This window comes from Oncorhynchus clarkii, chromosome 1, assembly GCF_045791955.1.
Source record: "Oncorhynchus clarkii lewisi isolate Uvic-CL-2024 chromosome 1, UVic_Ocla_1.0, whole genome shotgun sequence".
Lineage (NCBI taxonomy): Eukaryota > Metazoa > Chordata > Actinopteri > Salmoniformes > Salmonidae > Oncorhynchus > Oncorhynchus clarkii.
In genome coordinates this window covers 49,211,540-49,234,338 of record NC_092147.1, presented here as the reverse complement: position 1 = coordinate 49,234,338, position 22,799 = coordinate 49,211,540, and the positions used below count along the sequence as shown (strand labels likewise).

Genomic DNA, 22,799 nt, shown 5'->3' with positions numbered 1-22,799 from the left:
CATGATATAAAAATTATAGTTTTAACCATGTATCGAGGCTTATATCTTGGGTTCTGATGGGATACGACAGTTAAGCTAAGCTCGTGAGGCATTTACAGGTTATATTCTTCAAGAATAAATGGGTACACATCATCCATTTAATGAATCATTAAGTCCATGAATGGATGTAACAACTGCTGATTGCCTCTTATGACCTTAGTATGCTCTTAGGCCGTATTTTTTGGATTGGTTTAAATCTCTCAGTCTAACTGACAGATGGGTATCTCGAGCCACCGAGTTGAGGCTGAGGGATGCATTACAATGTGTTGTCACTTTAAGACCAAACGTCTGGAAAGGGGAGGAGAGTCAGGAGAGGGAAAAACTGACAACAAATGAGAAGCAGTGTATGTGCAGACACAGTGACACCTTGGTGAGGAGAGTCAGAGCGGGGGAGTGAGGCAGGCAGAGGGGAAGAGAGTAAGAGGGCTGGAAAAGAGAGACTGAGATCAAAGAGAGCGAGATGGAGACAGACAGAGATAGCCTCACCAGACGACTGCCATTATAATTAGTGTTTACGGAACTTTTTTCAGAGCTAATGATCTGCTCTTGTGTGAGTCACGGAGATAATTTAGACTGGTGGCAACGTGCAGCACAGAGCATCGCCAGAACTCCTTCACATTCACACAGACAGCAGGCAGGTGAGTGTGCCTGTCGCTTCATGGGCTTTCTTTCTTTTTGAGTAACTATCACTTATTACTATACAATTACCATGTTATTACCATTTTATTCTGTGCTGTAATGTAAAATTATCTCATAGGTATAGTATTTTATGCACAAGTATGTGTTGGCTGCATTAAATATTGAACTACTGTTCCATTGTAAAAACCAAATCTTCTCTCACTGAGACTTGCAGCTCCTTTGTCCTGAAAATGGCTGTATATCCCAGGATTTATCATGGCTTTGCCTGGTGACTCAAATCCCCTTCCTCTCAGTGATGTGGGGATAACTTGCTCCCCCTCACAGTTTATAATGAGATGGGGTACTACTGGTCTGCTCTCTGTCAGTCAGGGTGTTTGTCTGGCTGTGACTTTGACCTATAATAGCATCATCTAATGGTATCATATGTTGTGTCCTAGAAGATGGGCTCTTCTCCCTGTCAGACGGAACTGATTTGAGCGGCTTCCACTAAACACATCATGTTGTAACTTGCCAAACCAGTTGCTATTGATGTTGGTTCCCTTTATGACCCACTTCACCTGTCAAACCCGAGTGCTAGACAGAGTCTGCATCCCAAATCGTACCCTATTCCCTATATAGTGCACTACTTTTGACGGGGGACGTATCGGCCCTGGTCAAAAGTAAAGTAGACTAGAGTAGAGCAGAGTAGTGTAGTGTAGTGTAGAGTAGACTAGTGTAGAGTCTTTATTAACCCATGGGGCAATCCATTTTGCAGCACATAGTAAAAACACATTGAACACAGACAAATAAATATACCCCAAAACAATAAATACAGCAATATGTCCACAACTAACAGTAGTCCTTCAGCTTATTGAGAAAGCTGATAGCAGCTGGCATGAAGGAGAGTTTTGAGCCATTTTAAACTTGGGGAGTGTGTACTGTGGCTGCGCCCTGGGGGAAACAACATAAATTCATCAAACAAGGGATGCTGGGAGTTCCTCAGAATGGATTGCGCCTTACATATGACTGGTGTCTGTAGTGCACTATATAGGGAATAGGGTGCCATTTGGACCTCAGCCAGAGCCATCTTTATATACGGCTCTCTCTGGTGCTCGACAATAATTAATGGACCCCTTAAAATGTTAAAGTACTTTTATTGCAGATTGGAGTTACCTTCAGACAGTGAAACCTCTGCTCTTCAGTCTTGGTGTGCGACTCAAATGGCACCCTATTCCCTATATAGTGTGCTATTTTTCACCAGTCCCGGTCAAATGTAGTGCACTTAATATGGAATAGGGTGCCATTTGTTTTGGTAAAGGACGTCCCTGGGGCTATTTTTATGTATTTTGGCCAGACTGCTGGATAGTCATCAACGGCTACCCTGAGTGTAAATGGAGCTTATCTCTTTTATTGATCCCTGTCTATTAGTCTCACCATAGACTACACACTTATTAAGGCCTAGATTCAATCAGATGAAGTGTTAACCGGCGGTAGCCGACATCTCCACAGCCGGGGGTTTTGGCTGTGTCGGGGTTGTAACTGCATTAGAGCTGTCAAATCGGTGAGCAGCTGCTCCTGTGGTTGTCACTAAGCCATACACATTCCAGTATAGGTATAACACCGGGAGCGTTTGCCGATTTGATAGCTCCAACACAGTTACACCTCTGACATCGTCTAAATAAAAACAATGAAACTGCTATGCAACTGTTGGTTATCGCGGGTTAAGGCAGAACTGATTGAATCTAGCCCTAAAATCTGGGATACCGTTGCACAGTAACAGGAGTCAGTGTTGACTTAGCCCAAAGGCCGGCAGATGACGATATTGAGTCGTGTCATCTTACTGTCCAAAGGGAATCTATTCAGCTGGCTATGCACTAGTTCCCCCCCATAGACCAGTTCGTACATAAAACATTCTCCATTAAAGTGGTATTTGTATTTTGTATTTGTTATGGATCCCCATTCGCTGCTGCCAAGGCAGCTACTCTTCCTGGGGTCCAGGAAGTACAGTTATAATATTTTTAAAACATTACAATACATTCACAACAGATTTCACAACATATTAAGTGTGTGCCCACTACTACCACATATTTACAACACAAAATCCACATGTACCTGTGTGCATAGTTATTGTGTGTTTGTATGCATGTATCTGTGCCTATGTTTGTGTTGCTTCACAGTCCCCACCATTCCATAAGGTGTATTTTTATCTGTTTTTCAAATAAAATTTTACTGCTTGCATGAGTTACTTGTTGTCAAATAGAGTTCCATGTAATCATAGCTCTATGTAGTACTGTGTGCTTCCCATAGTCTGTTCTGGACTGGGAAGAGACCTCTTGTCTTGTGGGGTTGCATGGGTGTCCAAGCTTTGTGCCAGTAGTTCAACATGTCAATACCTCTCAGAAATAAAAGTAGTGATGAATTCAATCTCTCCTACACTTTGAGCCAGGAACGATTGACATTATTAATGTTAGATCTCTGTGTACATCTAAGCGCCAGATGTGCTGCCCTGTTAGGGGCCAATTGCAATTTGTCTAAATCCCTCTTTATGGCACCTGACCACACGACTGAACAGTAATCCAGGTGCGGCAAAACTAGGTCCTTTAGGACCTGCCTTGTTGATAGTACAGCTAAGAAGGCAGAGCAGCACATTATTATGGACACACTTCTCCCCATCTTAGCTACTATTGTATCAGTATGTTTTGACCATGACAGTTGAAAATCCAGGGTTACGCCAAGCAGTTTTGTCCCTCCAACATTATTTATTACAATATGTAGTTGAGGTTTAGGGTTTAGTGAATGATTTGTCCCAAATACAATGCTTTTAGTTTTAGAAAAATGTAGGTCCATTCTGAAACTAACTGCAACTCTTTGTTAAGTTTTGCAGTTATTTCAGTTGCTGTAGAAGCTGATGTGTATAGTGTTGAGTCATCTGTGTACATAGACACACTGGCTTTACTCAAAGCATGTCGTTAGTAAAGATTGAAAAAAGTAAGGGGCCTAGATAGCTGCCCTGGGGAATTCCTGATTCTACCTGGATTATGTTGGATAGGCTTCCATTAAAGAACACCATCTGTGTTCTGTTAGACAGGTAACTTGTTATCCACAATATAGCAGGGGGTATAAAGCCATAACACATGTTTTTTTTCCAGCAGCAGACTTTGATTGCTAATGTAAAAAACTGCACTGAAGTCTAACAAAACAGCCACCACAATATTTTTATCATCAATTTCTCTCAGCCAATCATCAGTAATTTGTGTAATTGCTGTGCTTGTTGAATGTCCTTCCCTATGTGTGCTAAAAGTCTGTTGTCAATTTGTTTATTGTAAAATGGCATTGTATCTCGACATGCATCCCTTGTATCTAACCCGGACGACACTGGGCTAATTGTGTGCCACTCTATGGGACTCCCAATCACGGCCAGTTGTGAGACAGCCTGGAATCAAACCAGGGTCTGTAGTGACACCTCAAGCACTGAGATGCGGCGCTTTAAACCGCTGAGCCATCCGGGAGCCCAAGATAATGCTTGTCTTTCATATTTTGGTTAGATATACTTGAATGTGTACTGTCAACGTTTGTTGTTGGTATGTCAGGCCTAAGTTTGCACATCTTGCCAATGAAAAAACCATTAAAGTAGTTGGCAATATCAGTGGGTTTTGTGATGAATGAGCCATCTGATTCAATGAATGTATCACGTTTCAGGTAAGACCCAGATGCAGACAGTGTCGAAGTAACAAAAGTGTATTACTAATACAGGGGCAGGAAAAATGACAGGTTAAGGGCAGGCAGAGGTCAGTAATCCAGATAGGGTGCAAAGGTCCAGAACGGCAGGCAGTCTTAGGGTCAGAGCAGGCAGTGGTCAATAATCCAATGTGGTGGGGCAAGGTATAGAACGGCAGGCAGGCTCAGGGCCGGGGCAGGCAAAACAGGAACTAGAACAGACAGGCGCAAGGGGAAAAACGCTGGTAGGTTTTACAAAACAAAACAAACTGGCAACAGACAAACAAAGAACACAGGTATAAATACACTGGGGATAATGGGGAAGATTGGCAACACCTGGAGGGGGGTGGAGACAAGAACAAAGACAGGTGAAACAAATGTCTGTAGTGACACCTCTGTCACCTGTGACAGAATGATGGAGCTCCAAAGCTTTTTACTATCATTCTTTATGTAATTTATCTTTGTTTCATAGTGTAGTTTCTTCTTCTTTTTATTCAGGTTAGTCACATGATTTCTCAATTTGCAGTACATTTGCCAATCGGTTGTGCCAATCAGTTGTGCAGCCAGACTTGGTAGTAGTGTCCCAACAGTTACATGTGTATAGGGGACATATTGGAGGGGCAGCAACCCTTGGTCTGTTTTACCCTGTAGTCACTGCAGGTTTGGAAGCCTTTGTTAATCTCCGTGCACGGAACCCGCTAGCGGGCTGAAATTCCACAACATACGGTGATCGCTACATAAATAGTCATATTAAACATTCATGAAAATACAAGTGTCTCACATGTATCGAAAGCCTAGAATCTGTGAACCGCTTGGGTCGTGAATTCCGTCTCATTCCATTTTCGATGACACATTCCAGGTAAATAACCCACACAGAACGTGACTTTTCCTGTCATGTTTGGTTTCACTGCAATCAACTGGTTTGTTTGTAACACAATCAGACCAGATGGGCCATTTCGCGGGACGTATTGACTGAAAGAAACCGATTTGAAGACAACAAGTCATGACATCATTGTGCACCAATGATTTGCCCGCTGTTTCGTTGATTGACTGTATTTTAACCCAATGACCACTGATCGTTTTGAAATCTAGCCTGGTAGATAGCCAATGAGCTGAGCTAAACGGCAATAGGCCATGTTTATGTGTTGCAAGCCCAACCCATGTAGTAAACTCCAGCGTAAAGTGAGTAATTCGCTATTGAAGTGTCATACCGGAAGGAGAAACACATATTACACATTGCATTGTTTGGTAAATGCGCAGATTCAGCTGTTTATATATCAATCATTATGGCGACTAAGTCAGGGAAAGCTAAATCTAAGTCTAGATATACAGATGTACACACAATTTTAGAATAAATTGATTGGGAAGGTGAGACAGAGATTGTTGTAGGATGATTCGTTTTGCGATTGTGGAGGAATATTTTTTGAACGGGAGAGGACGTCGTTTGGACTGGTAAGTTCTTATCATGCTAATGCCCTTGTTTGAAATTAATAATATAAAACATTATTTGTGATTTTTTGTAAATTTTAGAAGCAATATATAAACACGTAATGTCATGAAATGTGAGATGCGTGTGTCTGCTGCCCCACCCCAACCCACATGAAATAGCCTATTTGAGGCTGTTGAGGGGAGGGCAGGCCCACACAACAATGGCCAAAGTGAAATGGAGACAGTAGATACAGCTGGTCTGTTGTAATATAATAAAGACAGTAGATCTAGCTGGTCTGTCATAATATAATAGAGACAGTAGATCTAGCTGAAATGTCATAATATAAAAGAGACAGTAGATCTAGAAGGTCATAATAATGTATTCAACCTTATGTTCCCTGTACTCTCTCTCTATATATATCTGTTTATTATACCTGTTGATACAGGGCTCATATGTGAAACTATTCTAACTGAACATTTTCTTTCACAGTGACACTGACTCCGAATGGGAGTCTTATCTGGTGTCCTGTGTGAATTTAAGTATGCTCTCTCTAATTCTCTCTTTCTCTCTCTCGGAGGACCTGAGCCCTAGGACCATGCGTCAGGACTACCTGGCATGATGACTCCTTGCTGTCCCCAGTCCACCTGGCCTTGCCGCTGTTCCAGTTTCAAATGTTCTGCCTGCGGCTATGGAACCCTAAACGGTTCATTTTTACTCTTGAGGTGCTGTCCTGTTGCACCCTATACAACCACTGTGATCTCCACCCGGCACAGCCAGAAGAGGACTGGCCACCCCTCATAGCCTGGTTCCTCTCTAGGTTTCTTCCTAGGTTTTTGCCTTTCTAGGGAGTTTTTCCTAGCCACCGTGCTTCTACACCTGCATTGCTTGCTGTTTAGGGTTTTAGGCTGGGGCTATATAAATTGATTTGATTTTATAGAGGACTGAGGGTCTTCCAAATATTGAAAGTGTGTAAATAGTTACCCATGTTATTTTGTAAATGTATATATATATATATATATATTTTTTTTTTTTTTTTCATATACTTTTTAATCAATAATTATTTTTTTCCCATTTTTTTTCCTTTTTTTTCTCAATTGTTTTGGGGGGGGGGGGGGTATTTGTTTCAAAATGTATACCTTCACCAATTTGGCCACTTGGGTACATTTGGGCTACTTGTGTGGGACACCTGGGTGACTTTATGATAAATGTCATGTAGCACACTCATTTTGGAAGTTATCATTCTGAAACTTTGCACAAGTACTGTTGCCCTCTTATATTTTCACTGAAATTGTCCCCATCATCCTATCTGAATGTTTGTTTTATCTTGTTCATTTTAAAGATGATGATACAAAAATAAAAATAAAAAACATGTTTTTTTTCATTGTTTTATCTGAACCAGATCTATTGTGTTATATTCTCCTAGATTCAATTCACATTTCCACAAACTTCAGAGTGTTTTCTTTCAAATGGTACCAAGAACATGCATATCCTTGGTTCTGTGCCTGAGCTACAAGCTGTTAGATTTGGGTATGTCTTCAGGCGGATAAATTGCACAAAGTAGGGGGGGAGCTCTAAGAGGTTTTAAGGCCTCTAGAAGTGCAAGTGATTTTAAAGAAAATATATTCATATATATTTGATATGCTGTAATATGTAAACCAGAGATGGAAACTCGAGTCTGAGAGTCGGACTCGAGTCGCACTGAAGTCGCAAAGAAAATGACTTGCGACTTGACTTAGACTCGTGATTAATTGACTTGAGACTTGACTTGGACTCTAGATGAGAGACTCGTGAACAATGCAAGTCAGTACTGGGCAAGTCAGTGTTTGTTGTGCATTCTGTCAGATAACATGGAGCAGGCGGCATTGTAACAGAGAAAGTAGTTTAATACAGAGGGCTGAAAAGTGTTCTAGAACGTCTGCGTTCTGCAAAAAATATGCAGACAACGACATATCTATTTCAATTGGGGAGAAGACAGAATCAGTGTCTGTCACTGTAGATATATTGACTGACAGGACCATGAGGGGGCTTCATGGGAGTAATGGTCATCACATGGCCATGGAATGAAAAAAAACTCAGCTCGGTTGAGCTGTGATAGATTCACGGGTTCACACACTGGGAAAGCGAGTAGCAGCAGTGTAAAAACAATGGGGGGGGGGGGGTTGATCAATTGTTCAGCATTCTTATAGTTTGGGGGTAGAAGTGTAAGGGCCGATGCTGGAGACGAGAAGCAAGTACAGGGATTGAACATCAAACAAAACAAGAACAGCGTCTGGACAGAGGGAACCAAACAACATCATGACAATAATGCTGACCCGGGAAACAAAACTGAGAAACTGACAGATATAGAGGGGTCCAGGTGAGTCCAATGAGCGCGGATGTGTGTAATGATGGTGACAGGTGTGCGTAATGAAGGGCAGCCTGTTGCTCTCGAGCACTAGAGAGGGGGAGAGGAAGCAGGTGTGACAAGAAGCTGTTATCAGTATAGATGAAGAGATTGAGACAGGTTAAATAATGATTTTTAAGCATTGAGACATTTAAGACATGGATTGTGTATGCTTACCATTCAGAAGGTTTAATTGGCAAGACAAAAGATTTAAGTGCTTTTGAATGGGGTATGGTAGTACCTGCAAGGCGCACCGGTTGGAATGTGTCAAGAACTGCAACGCTGCTGGGTTTGTCATGTTCAAAATGTTCCTGTGTGTATAAAGAATGGTCCACCAACCAAAGAACATCCAGCCAACTTGACACAACTGTTGGAAGCATTGGAATCAACATGGGCCAGCATCCCTGTGGGACGCTTTCGACACCTTGTAGAGTCCATGGCCAGTCGAACTGAGGCTGTTCTGAGGGCCAAAGGGGGTGCAACTCAACATTAGGAAGGTGTTCCTAATGTTTTGTACACTCATTGTACATAGATCCCAGACAATATTGTATATGTGGCTTTTAGGCTAACGTGAATGTTAGTTTTATTTCAATTTTCAGATCTATGCCTTTTTCATCTGTGAAAGAGTGGCTAGCCGGTTAAACATATTGGCACAAAGGTTAAGCTGTCAAAGTAAGAGCTTCTTGATGTATTTTTCAATCCTCTTATTTCAATACAATCTCCTCTGATCAATCATGTGTTTCACTCAGTAAGCTTTGAAGACACACAGATCCTATTAAGATTTTAAAAGGATTCCTTTGTGAGGTATAGAAATGTAGAGAAGAGACATCCAGAGTTACAAGCCAATCCTGTTCACTAATGGGTGGCAGAGACTGTAATTTGTTCAAGGAATCTGAAGTAGCCTATCACTTTGTGGAAACTAACAACAACTCAAGAATAGGGCTGAGCACCTACTGTGTTTTCAGCCTAAAGTATAGGCCTATTACCGTAAGACGTGTGTGTTCGAAATGTTCTACTGTATGTACCAGATGTGTATGTAAACTCAGCAAAAAAAGAAACGTCCCTTTTTCAGGACCCTGTCTTTCAAAGATAATTCGTAAAAATCAAATTAACTTCACAGACCTTCGTTGTGAAGGGTTTAAACACTACAATGAACACCATGCCTGTTCAATGAAACATAAACAAGTAATGAACATGCACCTGTGGAACGGTCGTTATTAAGACACTAACAGCGTACAGACGGTAGGCAACACTAACAGCTTACAGACGGTAGGCAATTAAGGTCACAGTTATGAAAACTTAGGACACTAAAGAGGCCTTTCTACTGACTCTGAAAAACACCAAAAGAAACATGCCCAGGGTCCCTGCTCATCTGCATGAACATGCCTTAGGCATGCTGCAAGGAGGCATGAGGACTGTAGATGTTGCCAGGGCATTAAATTGCAATGTCCGTACTGTGAGATGCCTAAGACAGCACTACAAGGTGACAGGACGGACAGCTGATCATCCTCGCAGTGGCAGACCACGTGTAACAACACCTGCACAGGATCGGTACATCCGAACATCACACCTGTGGGACAGGTACAGGATGGCAACAGCAACTGCCCGAGTTACACCAGGAATGCACAATCTCTCCAACAGTGCGCAGACTGTCCGCAATAGGTTGAGAGAGACTGAACTGAGGGCTTGTAGGCCTGTTGTAAGGCAGGTCCTCACCAGACATCACGGGCAACAACGGGCACAAACCCACGGTCGCTGGACCAGACAGAACTGGCAAAAAGTGCTCTTCACTGACGAGTCGGGTTTTGTCTCACCAGGGGTGATGGTCGGATTCGCGTTTCTCATCGAAGGAATGAGCGTTACAACAAAGCCTGTACTCTGGAGCGGGATCGATTTTGAGGTGGAGAGTCCGTCATGGCGGTGTGTCACAGCATCATCAGACTGAGCTTGATGTCATTGCAGGCAATCTCAGCGTTGTGCGTTACAGGGAAGACATCCTCCTCCCTCATGTGGTACCCTTCCTGCAGGCTCATCCTGACATGACCCTCCAGCATGATAATGCCACCAGCCATACTGCCCATTCTCTGCGTGATCTCCTGCAAGACAGGAATGTCAGTGTTCTACCATGGCCAGTGAAGAGCCCGGATCTCAATCCCATTGAGCACGTCTGGGACCTGTTGGATCGGAGGGTGAGGGCTAGGGCCATTCCCCCGAGAAATGTTAAGGAACTTGCAGGTGCCTTGGTGGAAGAGTGGGGTAACATCTCACAGCAAGAACTGGAAAATCTGGTGCAGTCCATGAGGAGATGCACTGCAGTACTTAATGCAGCTGGTGGCCACACCAGATACTGACTGTTACTTTTGATTTCAACCCACCCTTTGTTCAGGGACACAGTATTCAATTTCTGTTAGTCTCATGTCTGTGGAACTTGTTCAGTTTATGTCTCAGTTGTTGAATCTTGTTATGTTCACACAAATATTTGCTGAAAATAAACGCAGTTGACAGAGAGAGGATGTTTCTTTTTTGCTGAGTTTAAAAGATAATGTGGATAAAGAGTCTCTGCCAAGTCATTAACCAGTTTATATCTAATTTAGTCCACATTTCCCTCTTTGTTTTGGCCAAAGTCCATTATATAAAATCTTTGGTCATGCAGAATATAATACTTTTCTAAACACTTATACGTTAATGTGGATGCTATAATGATTACAGATAATCCTGAATGAATCGTGAATAATGATGAGTGAAACATTTTTTGTAATGGTGAAAGGTTGTCTTGGGGGTATGACATTTGTGCGTCTGTAACTTTCTCACTCATCATTATTCACGATTCATTCAGTTATATCCGTAATCATGTTAGCATTCACATTAATGTAGAATTGTTTAGAAACATATTCTATTCTTATTTACAATAAAAGTGACTTCAAAATGACACAATACATTGTTCACCATTAATTTCTATTGGGCACAGAATAAATGTACCCAACAAGGTTGAAGAGTCACACGCTTGATGTAATCATTGGGTGCTATGAATATGGATGAAAACACAGTCAAATTAATGCTGACAGTCTGCACTTTAACCTCGTAGTCATTGTATCATTTCAAATCCAAAGTGCTTGAGTATAGAGCCAAAACAACAAGAAATTTGTCCCTGTCCCCAATACTTTTGGAGCTCACTGTATCAACAGTACTGCCACAGCAGCATAACATTTTATTAACACTTGACAAGACTTGCATCATTTACATCATCATCAATATTCAGTCTGATTGGCTGATGAGAGAGGCAGAAAGAGAGAGGAGGGGCTCCATCCTCTACCGAACTCCATTCGTTCTTCAGTTGGGAGGTGCACATATGTCAGGCCAGCAGCAACACAGGTAGTCTAACCACCATATACAAAAATATCCACACAAGCCACTAGCCATATGTCACGAGTTAGAAGATCAGTGTTGGGATGAGTTACTTGGAAAAGTAATATATTACATACTACTCATTGCATTGAACAAAATAAATGCGTTATATTACTAGTGAGATCACTTTGCGTTACTTTCATCAAAATGTTGTGTCTGCTAAAGTCTTTGTGATGGAAGTTTGGTAGTGTTGCGTATCGATGCTAAACAACATGAATAGGCTCTCAAACTCAAGCAGGTATGTAAACGTGTGGTTGATAGTAGCATGCCAGATCAAACCGGATGGAATTGGGTAAAGGGATTTATTACGGGAGTATTACTTCTCAACGTGAAGTAAATAAAGGACCACTTGAAGGGAGGCTTTCTTATTGAGGCGAAGCGCCTCCAGATGACACGAGATGGTAAGAAGGTGGATAGCCTGTCAGTGCTACTAAACTTTGAGGATCTGGTACTGCCAGAAAAAGTTAGGATTGGGTATATGAGTTACTATGTGCAATGTATGTTTCCGAAACCATTGCGTGGCTATAACTGTCAAAGGTTTGCGCATGTGGCAGCGTGATGTGGGTGAGAAGATGAATATGGGGAATGTGGAGACAGGGTACAGTTAAAGTGCTGTGTGGCATATATAACTCAGGGCCCTCATTTCTCAATGTTGCGTATGAACAGAAATGTTCGTAAACCATACGTGCGATCATTTCTAAGCAAAGTGTGGGATTTATTCATTTGTACTGATACTTGAGAATGTGTGTAAATTTAGCACACCTCTGACCCTGCTTACGCACAGCACCTGTAGAAAAGTCAAACTGCTAGTGAAATACCATCCACCAAATGGAGAAAGGATTGACATACTAGACAAAATCATAAACCATGAAAGAAAAAAGATAATACATTCACAGTCTATTCATGTGTTTCTTTTATAGACACTTAAGCTACTTAAAGTTTTCTCAGGGTGCTATTGAATTTATAAACGTGAAACCATTTAAGCCTAATTGAATAATAAAGTCAAATCTGAAAGAGAGCGGAATGTACGTTTGGAGGCAATTTAGTTAAACCAGTTGAATAATATTAAAAGGCAACACTGAGGCATTGTGACTTGTCCAAAATGGCAAATCTTGCATTGCTGGAGCATTCTGGCACTTGCTGCATCTTGCAGGGAGCGTGTTTTCAATGAGCGTGCAGATTTTTTTTGCTGAGAGCAACGCTGGGCTTATTAGTATATTTCATTTTCCAAGGCATATTTTATTGTATCTCTGCAACCAACTCTCTCCAGTATGAGTAAGGGAGACGAAATGCAGCAATGCCATCCCAGTGCATACCCAAGTCATTTCCACCCTGGGATTTTTGGCCACTGGAACATTCCATGCGAGATTGCGGATCGGTCTGGCATTTCACAACCAACCATGAGCCGAATATTACCTGCAGTCCTTCATGGCATTATTTCATTGACCCCCACAATACATACAGTGTCCGTACACTGCTGTGCAACAGGCCAGAGTGAAAAGAGATTTCCATACCATAGCTTGATTTCACAATGTCGCAGGAGCAAGTGACTGCACCCACATCACAATAAAAACACCATCATTGAACAAATTCAACTTCGTCAACAGAAAACGTTTCCATTCTGGCAATGTGCAGGTCATCTGTGATTCACATTTGGCTTTGTTGAATGTAGCGGCCAAACGGCCAGGTGGGACACACGATTCATTCATTGTGCAGATCCGTTCAGTCGGCCTTAACCTCCAGGAAGGAGCTGTTGAGGATGGATGGCTTATTGGTAAGTGACTTGTTTTATTTGCAAGGTTTTATTTGCCATGTTAGACCTCTACTGGGAAACAATATCTGAATTGTGTTCATAACTGCAGGAGACCGGGGCTACCCATTAAAAACATGGCTGATGACTCCACTCACAAAACCCTCCACTTGGTACAAGCAAGCACAAGATCCCTTTGGCTGTGCTTGTCTGGGACACTGCAATATCAGCCTAGCAAGGTTTGCCTCTGAAATGACATTACTTCAAATGCCGTTACGTGAATGTAACACAATGTGCAAATTCCTTTTTAGGTTTGCTACATTGTCAAGGCTTGCAATGTGCTCCACAACATTGCAATCAAAAATGGCATTCCACCGAATGATCCACCCAGACCCGATGAGCCCATGTCTGACAGGGTGTGTTTCCCACCACCTATGGCTCTGGCACTGAGGACAAGAGTCAATATCATACTACTGTTTTAGGTATCTCTTCTTCCAAATATTGCAATCAAATCGACAAGGAAAACACATTTACATTGCACCAGAATTTATTGTCTCACATGTTGACACAATCAACAAGTTCTTTCAATGATTGATTTCTCTCTCTCTCTCTCAGACCATTGCATACATCCCCCGGCTGCTGTTTGAGTCCAAGAATTGATGTGTTGATCTCTTCTTGTTGTTTCAGGACTGCGTCAGTCAAAACATGTGGCGCAGCTGAAGCGCTTCGCCAAAGAGGGACATCCTTCTGGTAGGCCTGGGGATGGCTGAGGGGTCAGGCAAATCACCGACATCTGTGAAGATTTCATGTTTTGTTATATTCATTTTGTCACACACACACGCACACACACACACCCCCATGTCTGAATATGGTTGCGAAAATAAAGCTTGACTTACCATCAGTTGGTGTGTCTGGTATTCCTTCAGGGTCTGGGAGAGAGGTCTCTCCAATTATGCTGCCATTGCGCATAGCAGGCTGTTCTGCAGATGAGGAAGAATTTACCACAGCTCTAACCTGCTCCCAAGCAATATTTATTTCTCTTATTTGTCAAGCCATTGCTGAGGGCTCCAAAAAGTAGGGCTTGTTTTGCAAAAGTTCTATTTCTGCGTCCGAAATGTTTTTTTTTCTTTGTCTTCCATGATTTCTCCATGTTGGCGGACAGAAATTTGGGACATTTCTTGCAGCTTTAAAGAGAAGGTTTGTGACCATAAATGTTCATTTAGGGCAGTTCTTTATGTAAATGAGTCTTCACAAGTAGTGATTAAGTCAATCTCTCCTCCACTTTGAGCCAGGAGAGACAAATGGCGAGACAAATTATTAACGTTAGCTCTCTGTGTACATCCAAGGGCCAGCCGTACTGCCCTGTTCTGAGACAATTGCAATCAAAAAAGTCCCTTTTTGTGACACTTCTCCACATGACTGAACAGTAGTCCAGGGGCGACAAAACTAGGACCTGCCTGTAGGACCTGCCTTTTTGATAGTGCTGTTAAGAAGGTAGACTAGCCATTTATTATGGACAGACTTCTCCCCATCTTTGCTACTGTTGTATCAATATATTTTGACCATGACATTTTACAATCAAGGGTTTTGACAACAGCCACCATCCTGCAGCTCCATATTAGCCTTCACTGCCGAGCTGCGACGAGTCTTCAACCCCCCAGTTGGTGGACGAGAAGCGGCCAACCGACTGTTCAACACCAGCCAAGGAAACGGACCAGTGGCTGACTTCTCCATTGAGTTCCACACCCTTTCCGTCGAGAGTGGGTGGAATATGCAGGCCCTGGTCACCGCTTTCCACCAGGGTTTGTCTAACTCCATCAAGGATGAACTGGCCTCTCAGGAACTGGGAGAGGACCTTGAGTCCTTGATAACGCTGGCAATCAGGATTGACAATCGCCTCCGAGAACGCGTGAGACATGGCCTTTTTGACACCACCCCAGTATCCCTGTTGCCTGAGCACGTAAAGCCCCCCGAAGCCCAAGCAGATGGGATGCACACATCTGAGCCCACAGGAGCATGACAGGAGCATGAGCGAAGGCTGCTGCCTCTACTGCGGAAGTCTCGGCCATCTCCGTGTTACATGCCCAGAGCTGACGGGAAACGCCAGGGCTCGCCAGGACAAGGGGAGACCCTGACGAGCTGTGCAGTTACCTCCCGGCAACCCAGTCACCGTCTGTCACTACCTGCAACCCTCCACTGGGACAAACGTCAGCACAAAATTCAAGCCTTCGGTGGACTCCGGGGCAGCAGAACATTTAATTGATCAGGACTTAGCCAGAGAATTTCAGATCACTGCGTGAAATGTCCCATTCCTCTGCAGATTCAAGGCCTCAATGGATGGCCCATTGGCTTCGGTCGGGTGGAATATCAGACCAAACCCATTCTACTGCAGGTTGGGCTGAACCACTCAGAATATTAGTTTTCTTTTGATCACTGCTCCCGGGGAGAACTCCCTTATCCTAGGGTACCCCTGGCTAGCACTACATAACCCACAATTCTCCTGGTCCATGGGACACCTTCTAGACTGGGGTAAAGACTGCCAGACTAAATGTCAAAGACAAAGTTTATCCTTAACCACTGATTCCTTGTCTGGTCTCTTCTCTGCGCCTGGGTCCAACCTCACCATGTCATACAATGGAGCTGGATACTGCTTTCAAGCTAATTTATGCAGCATTAGTAAAGATGTGATCAATACATGTTGATGATTTAATTCCTGCGATGTTTGTAACTACCCTGGTAGGTTGACTGATAATCTGAAGCTGGTTGCAGGCACTGGTTACAGTTTGAAGCTTTTTTTGAGTGGGCAGCTTGATGAAAGACAGTCAATATTTAAATCACCCAGAAAATATACCTCTCTGTTGATATCCCATACATTATCAAGCATTTCACACATGTTATCCAGATACTGACTGTACCAGTCAGGAGGAGATTGAGACTGTGGAACACGTTCTATTTCAGTGCCGGCAATATGGGAGAGAACGTGAGAGATTGTTATTAGATTTAATGAGTGATGGTTTTGAAGAGCCAAGCTCAAGAGAACTGCAAAAAAAATTCTTCAGGATTTAATTATGTATTTTGTTTCCTTAGGGAGACAAAAATAATGGGTAGGATTTAGACCTTCCCTGTCTCACGTCCACACTCAAGTCCAGTTGATGGTGGTAATGCACCTTATAGTTCAAATATGCAGAAGATAAAGGTTTGATAACAAGTCTCTCCTTCCATCTGTAGCGGTGCTCTTCTGTGCTCGTCTACAAGTGCTGCGCTATCATATGGGCTGCTTAATTAGCCATATGTACTGTAAGCCAAACATATGTACAGATTTCCTATCTTTTCATTCAAAATCTTTCTCTCGAGCCGGCAGTTCTGGTGATAGACTACACGTACACGGACCCCGAGAGATGTATAGAGGGCACACTTGCCACTAGACGGAAAATCGCTCCATGGGCTTTACTATCACAGAAGTGATCAATGGAAAAGATCAGAGGTGTGCCCACTATACATTGTATATGGACAGAAGCGGTCATGACATTTCTAGCCTTTCTCCGCTAATGAGGAAACAAGTTGAGATCAGATCATGGAAACACGCACCCGGTAGAGATATGATTCTGAAAGAAACCCACGCGTTGATTGATAAAAACTGTAATGCCTCGAACACACCTGCTGTACAGTGTCATTGCACAAAATAGTACGCAGCATCACCTGGATATGTGTGCAACAAAAGCTCAAAATTCCCCTTCTGCTACCATTTCTGTCAAACCGCCTACGAATGCAATTTGATGCATGTGTTCCATAAATCCAAGAATGCACCACACAGAACACACTGCAACTGCCTCTGCCACGCAATGCTGCAAGGTAAACGCAAGAGTTCCATTGGAAATTAATGTATTTCTGGTGTACCAAAACGCAATAATATTTGTAGGTGTGATCGAGGGGTAATATTATTACCCAATTTGGAAAAGTAACGAGTTAATTTACTCTGTTACTCATAAGAGTGATCTGACTACTTAGCCTTAGCTTTTGTATGTAATGTATTACCCGCAACAGTGTACAGGATTCCGAATATTATATTATGAAGTTATTGTTTAAGAGCATTGAAGATGCTTCTTCAGTCATCAGAACACATTTAGTTTCCATCTATGCTTTTGGGGCCCGATTCAGACATAGGAAATGTATGCCTTTCTTATGGGTGCTTTCAGAACATTTATCTAAAGCCATTCCTTTAAATACTGTGTAGCTTAATTAAAATTTTCCCAACAGACTCAATATAATATATAGAGAGAACAGGTTCCGAATATTAGGGATCAATGAAAGAAAACCATCTAAATATTTGTATATTCATTTTTGTTTCAGTACCAATTGGTAGATGTAAAAAATACTCTCATCTTGTAGATCATTTAGGGTTAGCAAAGTAGTTATGAATCATAAAGAAACAGGTTTGGAGAGCCTTACACACAAAATATATTGCTGAATAAAAAAAGTTTGATACAGTTTGATTCATTCTAAAAGTTGCCATATTCAATTGTTCAAACCATTAACTTCTTACAGCTGAAATCCCGTTAACGGGATCGATTTGACAACAGCCAGTGAAAGTGCAGGGCGCCAAATTCAAACAACAGAAATCTCATAATTAAAATTCCTTAAACATACAAGTATTATACACCATTTTAAAGATAAACTTGTTGTTAATCCCACCACAGTGTCAGCACCTAATCACAGAAAAACACAGCCATTTTTCCAGCCAAAGAGCGGAGTCACAAAAAGCAGAAAGAGATATAATTACCAACCTTTGATGATCTTCATCAGATGACACTCATAGGACTTCATGTTACACAATACATGTATGTTTTGTTCAATAAAGTTCATATTTATATCTAAACATCTCAGTTTACATTGGCGCGTTATGTTAAGTAATGTTTTGCTTTCAAAACATCTGGTGATTTTGCAGAGAGCCACATCAATTTACAGAAATACTCATCATAAATGTTGATGAAAATACAAGTGTTATACATGGAATTAAAGATAGACTCCTTAATTCAACCGCTGTGTCAGATTTCAAAAAAGCTTTACGGAAAAAGCACATCATGCAATAATCTGAGTACAGCGCTCAGGCACCAAAACAAGCCATACCCGCCATGTGGTGGAGTCAAAAGAAGAAATTACAGGCTTCTCTCGTCTTTTTAAGTGGGAGAACTTGCACAATTGGTGGCTGACTAAATACTTTTTTGCCCCACTGTATGTCTGGTCTGAGTTCCATAATGATTCAAATAGGCTACATGTCCCAAATTATTGCTCAATGTTAGCCTAATATGGTCTACTATTGCTAGCAACCCTCAGGAGCAACTACAAGGATGTAACAGAGGAAAGGAAGGTAAACGGAGTGTAATTGAATGATGCAAAATGTAGGCTACGAATTGGAGAAAACTCACTAAAGTGACAATTATAAATGTATGTGGGAATTACTGACGGTGGCTACCGATAGTGGCTAATATTTAACATGATCCAAATGTTAAAAAAAGGGGAAAAAAGAAGAAAAGCCTGGGCATACACGTAATTAAAACATTCTAGAGCGCATAAATCATCTCGGTAGGTCCGGCACTACAGAAGCCTGTAGCTTTGGTCTCCAAATTCCATCAATGCAAATTATGAGGAAATACCATAACAATTCTGAACGGCACAGCTATTTATACTTAAAAAAATATGTTTTTTGTTTTTATTCAAATTAAAAACCAATCAAAAACCAAGCATAGCCTCCACACCTCTCAATAAGGGCTGTTTGTTTTTGTCCTGCCAAATGCAGAATATCAATGAAAGGTTTGACCTGTGAGACTGCTTTGCAATAAATATTACAAATCACCAAAGCTTTATTCAAAAATCAAGTTAGGAAGCAGCATTAGATCTTTGTCCAGCTCCTGTGAAAAGTTTGGATGTGCATAAAACCTCCATATTCTACCATAATATTATATGCCCACTGGGACCAATTATGGTGCCTGTAACTATATTTAGACATAACCTATTTGAGACAAGGTGTTGTTTAGTTTTGATTGGAATTTGAATATAATTATTCACTCTTTTTAAGCCTTGTCAATAGTGAATTAAATCTTGCTTATTAACATAATGCAATTTACAGTAGGTCTAGCCCCTATATCAGTGTGAATGCCATGTTTAACAATATATTTCCATATTGAAGCCATGCAATTGGACTTCTTACAATGTGGACTGCAAACATGTTCAACATATTTAGCAAAGATTGGATAGGCCTACATACATTTTATTTGGTTTATTTTGGGCTATTTAATTTAACAAACTACGATATAACGGACTAAAATTCAATATATGCCATTACCGCCATCGTTAGGTTTGCTACAATAGAGCCCAAGATGTAGATGTCACACCCCATAAGCATAACACAAGCTCCCAGGTTTACCTGTCAGAATACACAACCGAGCTTCTACACTTTTTTAGGAAGCCGTGTGGCTTTTGAAGAATTAATAAGCCTGTCTGATTTGAATGTGTCAAGCGTTGCAGGCAGTCTCTAGAAGCCCCAGTTTCACATTATCTTGACAGTGCCTTTGATGATCACTGCTAACATAGGCAAGAGGGAGCGAAGCATCCGACAATGCAGAGAGAGTCAGTGGAGACCAACTCTACTGATCCTGACTGAGCTTTATTGTCTGGCCTCTCTCCAGCATCGCACCTTTGGCTTAGCTGGAATTATGTACGACTGACTCATAGCATTCATGCACACATTCTCTGGAGTCATTACCGACTGAGATATGTGGGAGGAAATGCTACACGGGCTGTAACTCCTACGTGCCAGCTTTAGTGAATCACAGACAGTTCAGATGTGATTTCTAAATGGGAAAAGAAAACAGGTTCTAGACAGTCTACATGTTGTTACTTCCGGGGGAATGGACCCCCATCCCCGGTCCATTTTCTGTGGTCTGGCCTCAGGTGTGCCAGAGCTGAACCTTCGGTGATGCTTTTATTCATCCGAGTGCTGTTGTTTTAAACAGGGTGAAACTGTGCGTGAATCTTTGAGAAGATTTATACAGTATTTAATCACGTAACCTGTTGACGAATGCAAAAGAGCTGAAATTGCAGAGCAGTGTGCAAGTTATCGAACGGAAGAACACAATTAGAATGGATTTGGTGAGAACAGGGAAGAGACCTTCCAACCGCCTGCAGTGAATTTGTAATCCAGCAGTCTTTGAGGAAATGTCGGTGGCAGAACCGGCCTCTCATTACTCTGCCAGACAGACAGGCCTGCAGAGGAGCAGATTGGAAACTAGACAGACATCAGGCTGCATTAAGGTTCTGCCCCTCCTCAATGCCCCCAACAGACAGTTGGGTTGAAGAGAGAGGGATTCTTGTTTAGTGAGAATTTCGTCTGGGTATGTGACACCGACCATAATATAATGACTCGGGTTAGTTGAGTCCGGCTGTTTAGTGGCATTTTAGTTCGTTGTTGGCGGTGTCGTTGTGGCAAAGTTTAAGCTTGCCTCATCATTCACTGCAGAACTTCCTGCATGTAATCCTTGTGGAATGAACAGTGATTGGATTTCCACACTTATTTCTACCCAAGCTGTGTTTGTGACATTGTTAGTTATGTGGATATAGGACAAGTACCAGGGGGAATAACACACCTTCATCAGTGTTCGTCTTTGATGACAGAGTGTCACCGATAACTGCTGCTGGATCATGTAAGCTGCCTGACGTACTCTGCTCCTGATCCTGAACCCAACTCAGACACGTCTGCTATTACATTCCTTCACATCCCTCAGCCTGTCATTCTGACTGTTCCTAGGTTTCCTGGAAAGATGACATTTTCACTCCTCATGTCAGTTGAGCCACTAAGTGTCACGTTGGTTTAGATTACAACGCTGCCCTGCAGCCTCTAACTACAGCTCCATTAGAGGGTTGGTGTCTGGTGTCACGAAGCCCCCTGTGTCATTAATCAACACTGTCTGTTGCGAACAGTTGTTAATACAACTGTGCTAATCAGTCATTATAATTGTTTTCCTTTGCCTCACTGAGATCAGACCTGCAGGACCCTCTGATGTTACCACACCGTTACACCGGCGGTCACTATGGAGACCAACATCTAATCGAGGCCTGTATATTGCATCTTTCAATCTTCTCCTATTATCTCCTGAAAGACTCCTGAAAGACTGTAGTGTTTTGTATTGGTGCTCTTTGGGTTGTAAACACAATTTGACTACTGGATTGTGTAAGGGAGGGAAGTGATGCTAGGCTTGTGAATACAGATTTGACATGGACAGGGCAAATTGCTCAACATGTCAGGGTTCACATCAATGTAAATCTGCTGGAGTTAGCAAAATACCATATTCGTCTGTAATAATCCGCAATACTATCCTACCTACTAACGTGCTTTCCCGTTGTGTGTCTACAACCATTCTCTCACATGTAATATAAATTCGAAATCAAAATAACTGCTTCTTCTGACAGTCTGATATCATCACTATTCTCTTCTTGGCATTTGTGCAACAACACACCACATTGTCATGTCTCCAGAACGATCTATGGCAAGTGTGGTCCCTCAGGGCATTGTTGACTTGTCACAAAGGGCCATTCGTTATTGGAAATGTAACTCAGAATAGTTGGAAAGTTCCCAATACTGCCCTGGTGCGCCTGTCACAGCCGTCAAAAGAAGTGGACCAAAGTGCAGCGTACATTTTCCTTCATTGTGGAATGACGCCAACAAAACAAGAAACAAGATAAACAACCGTGAAGCTTACGAGGGCTAAGTGCCACTAACACAAGTCAACTTCCCACAATGACAGGTGGGAAAAAGGGCTGCCTAAGTATGATTCCCAATCAGAGACAATGATAGACAGCCGTCCCTGATTGAGAACCATACCCTTCCAAAACATAGAAATATAAATCATAGAAATAAAGAACATAGAATGCCCACCCAAATCACACATCAGCGCCGCTGATTTGAAAGTCATCACATGCTGGGTAAGTATCATCACATTCCACAGCCTGATGGCCCAGGGTCTCAAGCAACTGGAATAATAATGCAATAATAAGGGAATTGATTATATCTGCGCTGGGGACCAGACTGAACAGTGACCTCAGTCAAATACGTTGTGTGTAGTGTACTGCCCCCCTCCCACTGGTCCACTAGTTGTAGAACCAGCATCTAAATTACAGAATAATGTCAAGAAAAATGTCAAGTGTCAAGGGATCAGCCCTAGGAACTGACAGTTGATCTATTGTCAAATATCAACAGCTGCACTGGAAACATTCAGGTGGAATAACATTATCAGAACATACATACAGTACCAGTCAAAAGTTTAGATACACCTACAAATTCAAGGGTTTTTCTTACATTTTTACCTTGATCACAGCTTTGCACACTCTTGGCATTATCTCAACCAGCTTCACTTGGAAGGCTTTTCCAACAGTCTTGAAGGAGTTCCCACATATGCTGAGCA

At 42.1% G+C, this 22,799-nt stretch overlaps 1 protein-coding gene across 1 annotated transcript in view; it reads left to right on the top strand.

Moving 5' to 3' along the window:
• Positions 1-601: 601 nt before the first annotated feature.
• Positions 602-22,799, top strand: part of LOC139416493 (alpha-1,3-mannosyl-glycoprotein 4-beta-N-acetylglucosaminyltransferase C-like) — a 30,467-nt gene continuing 8,269 nt past the window's right edge. The window contains exon 1 of the mRNA XM_071165152.1: positions 602-677. The gene's annotated coding sequence lies outside the window, so the exon portion shown is untranslated. The remainder of the gene's footprint in view (positions 678-22,799) is intronic.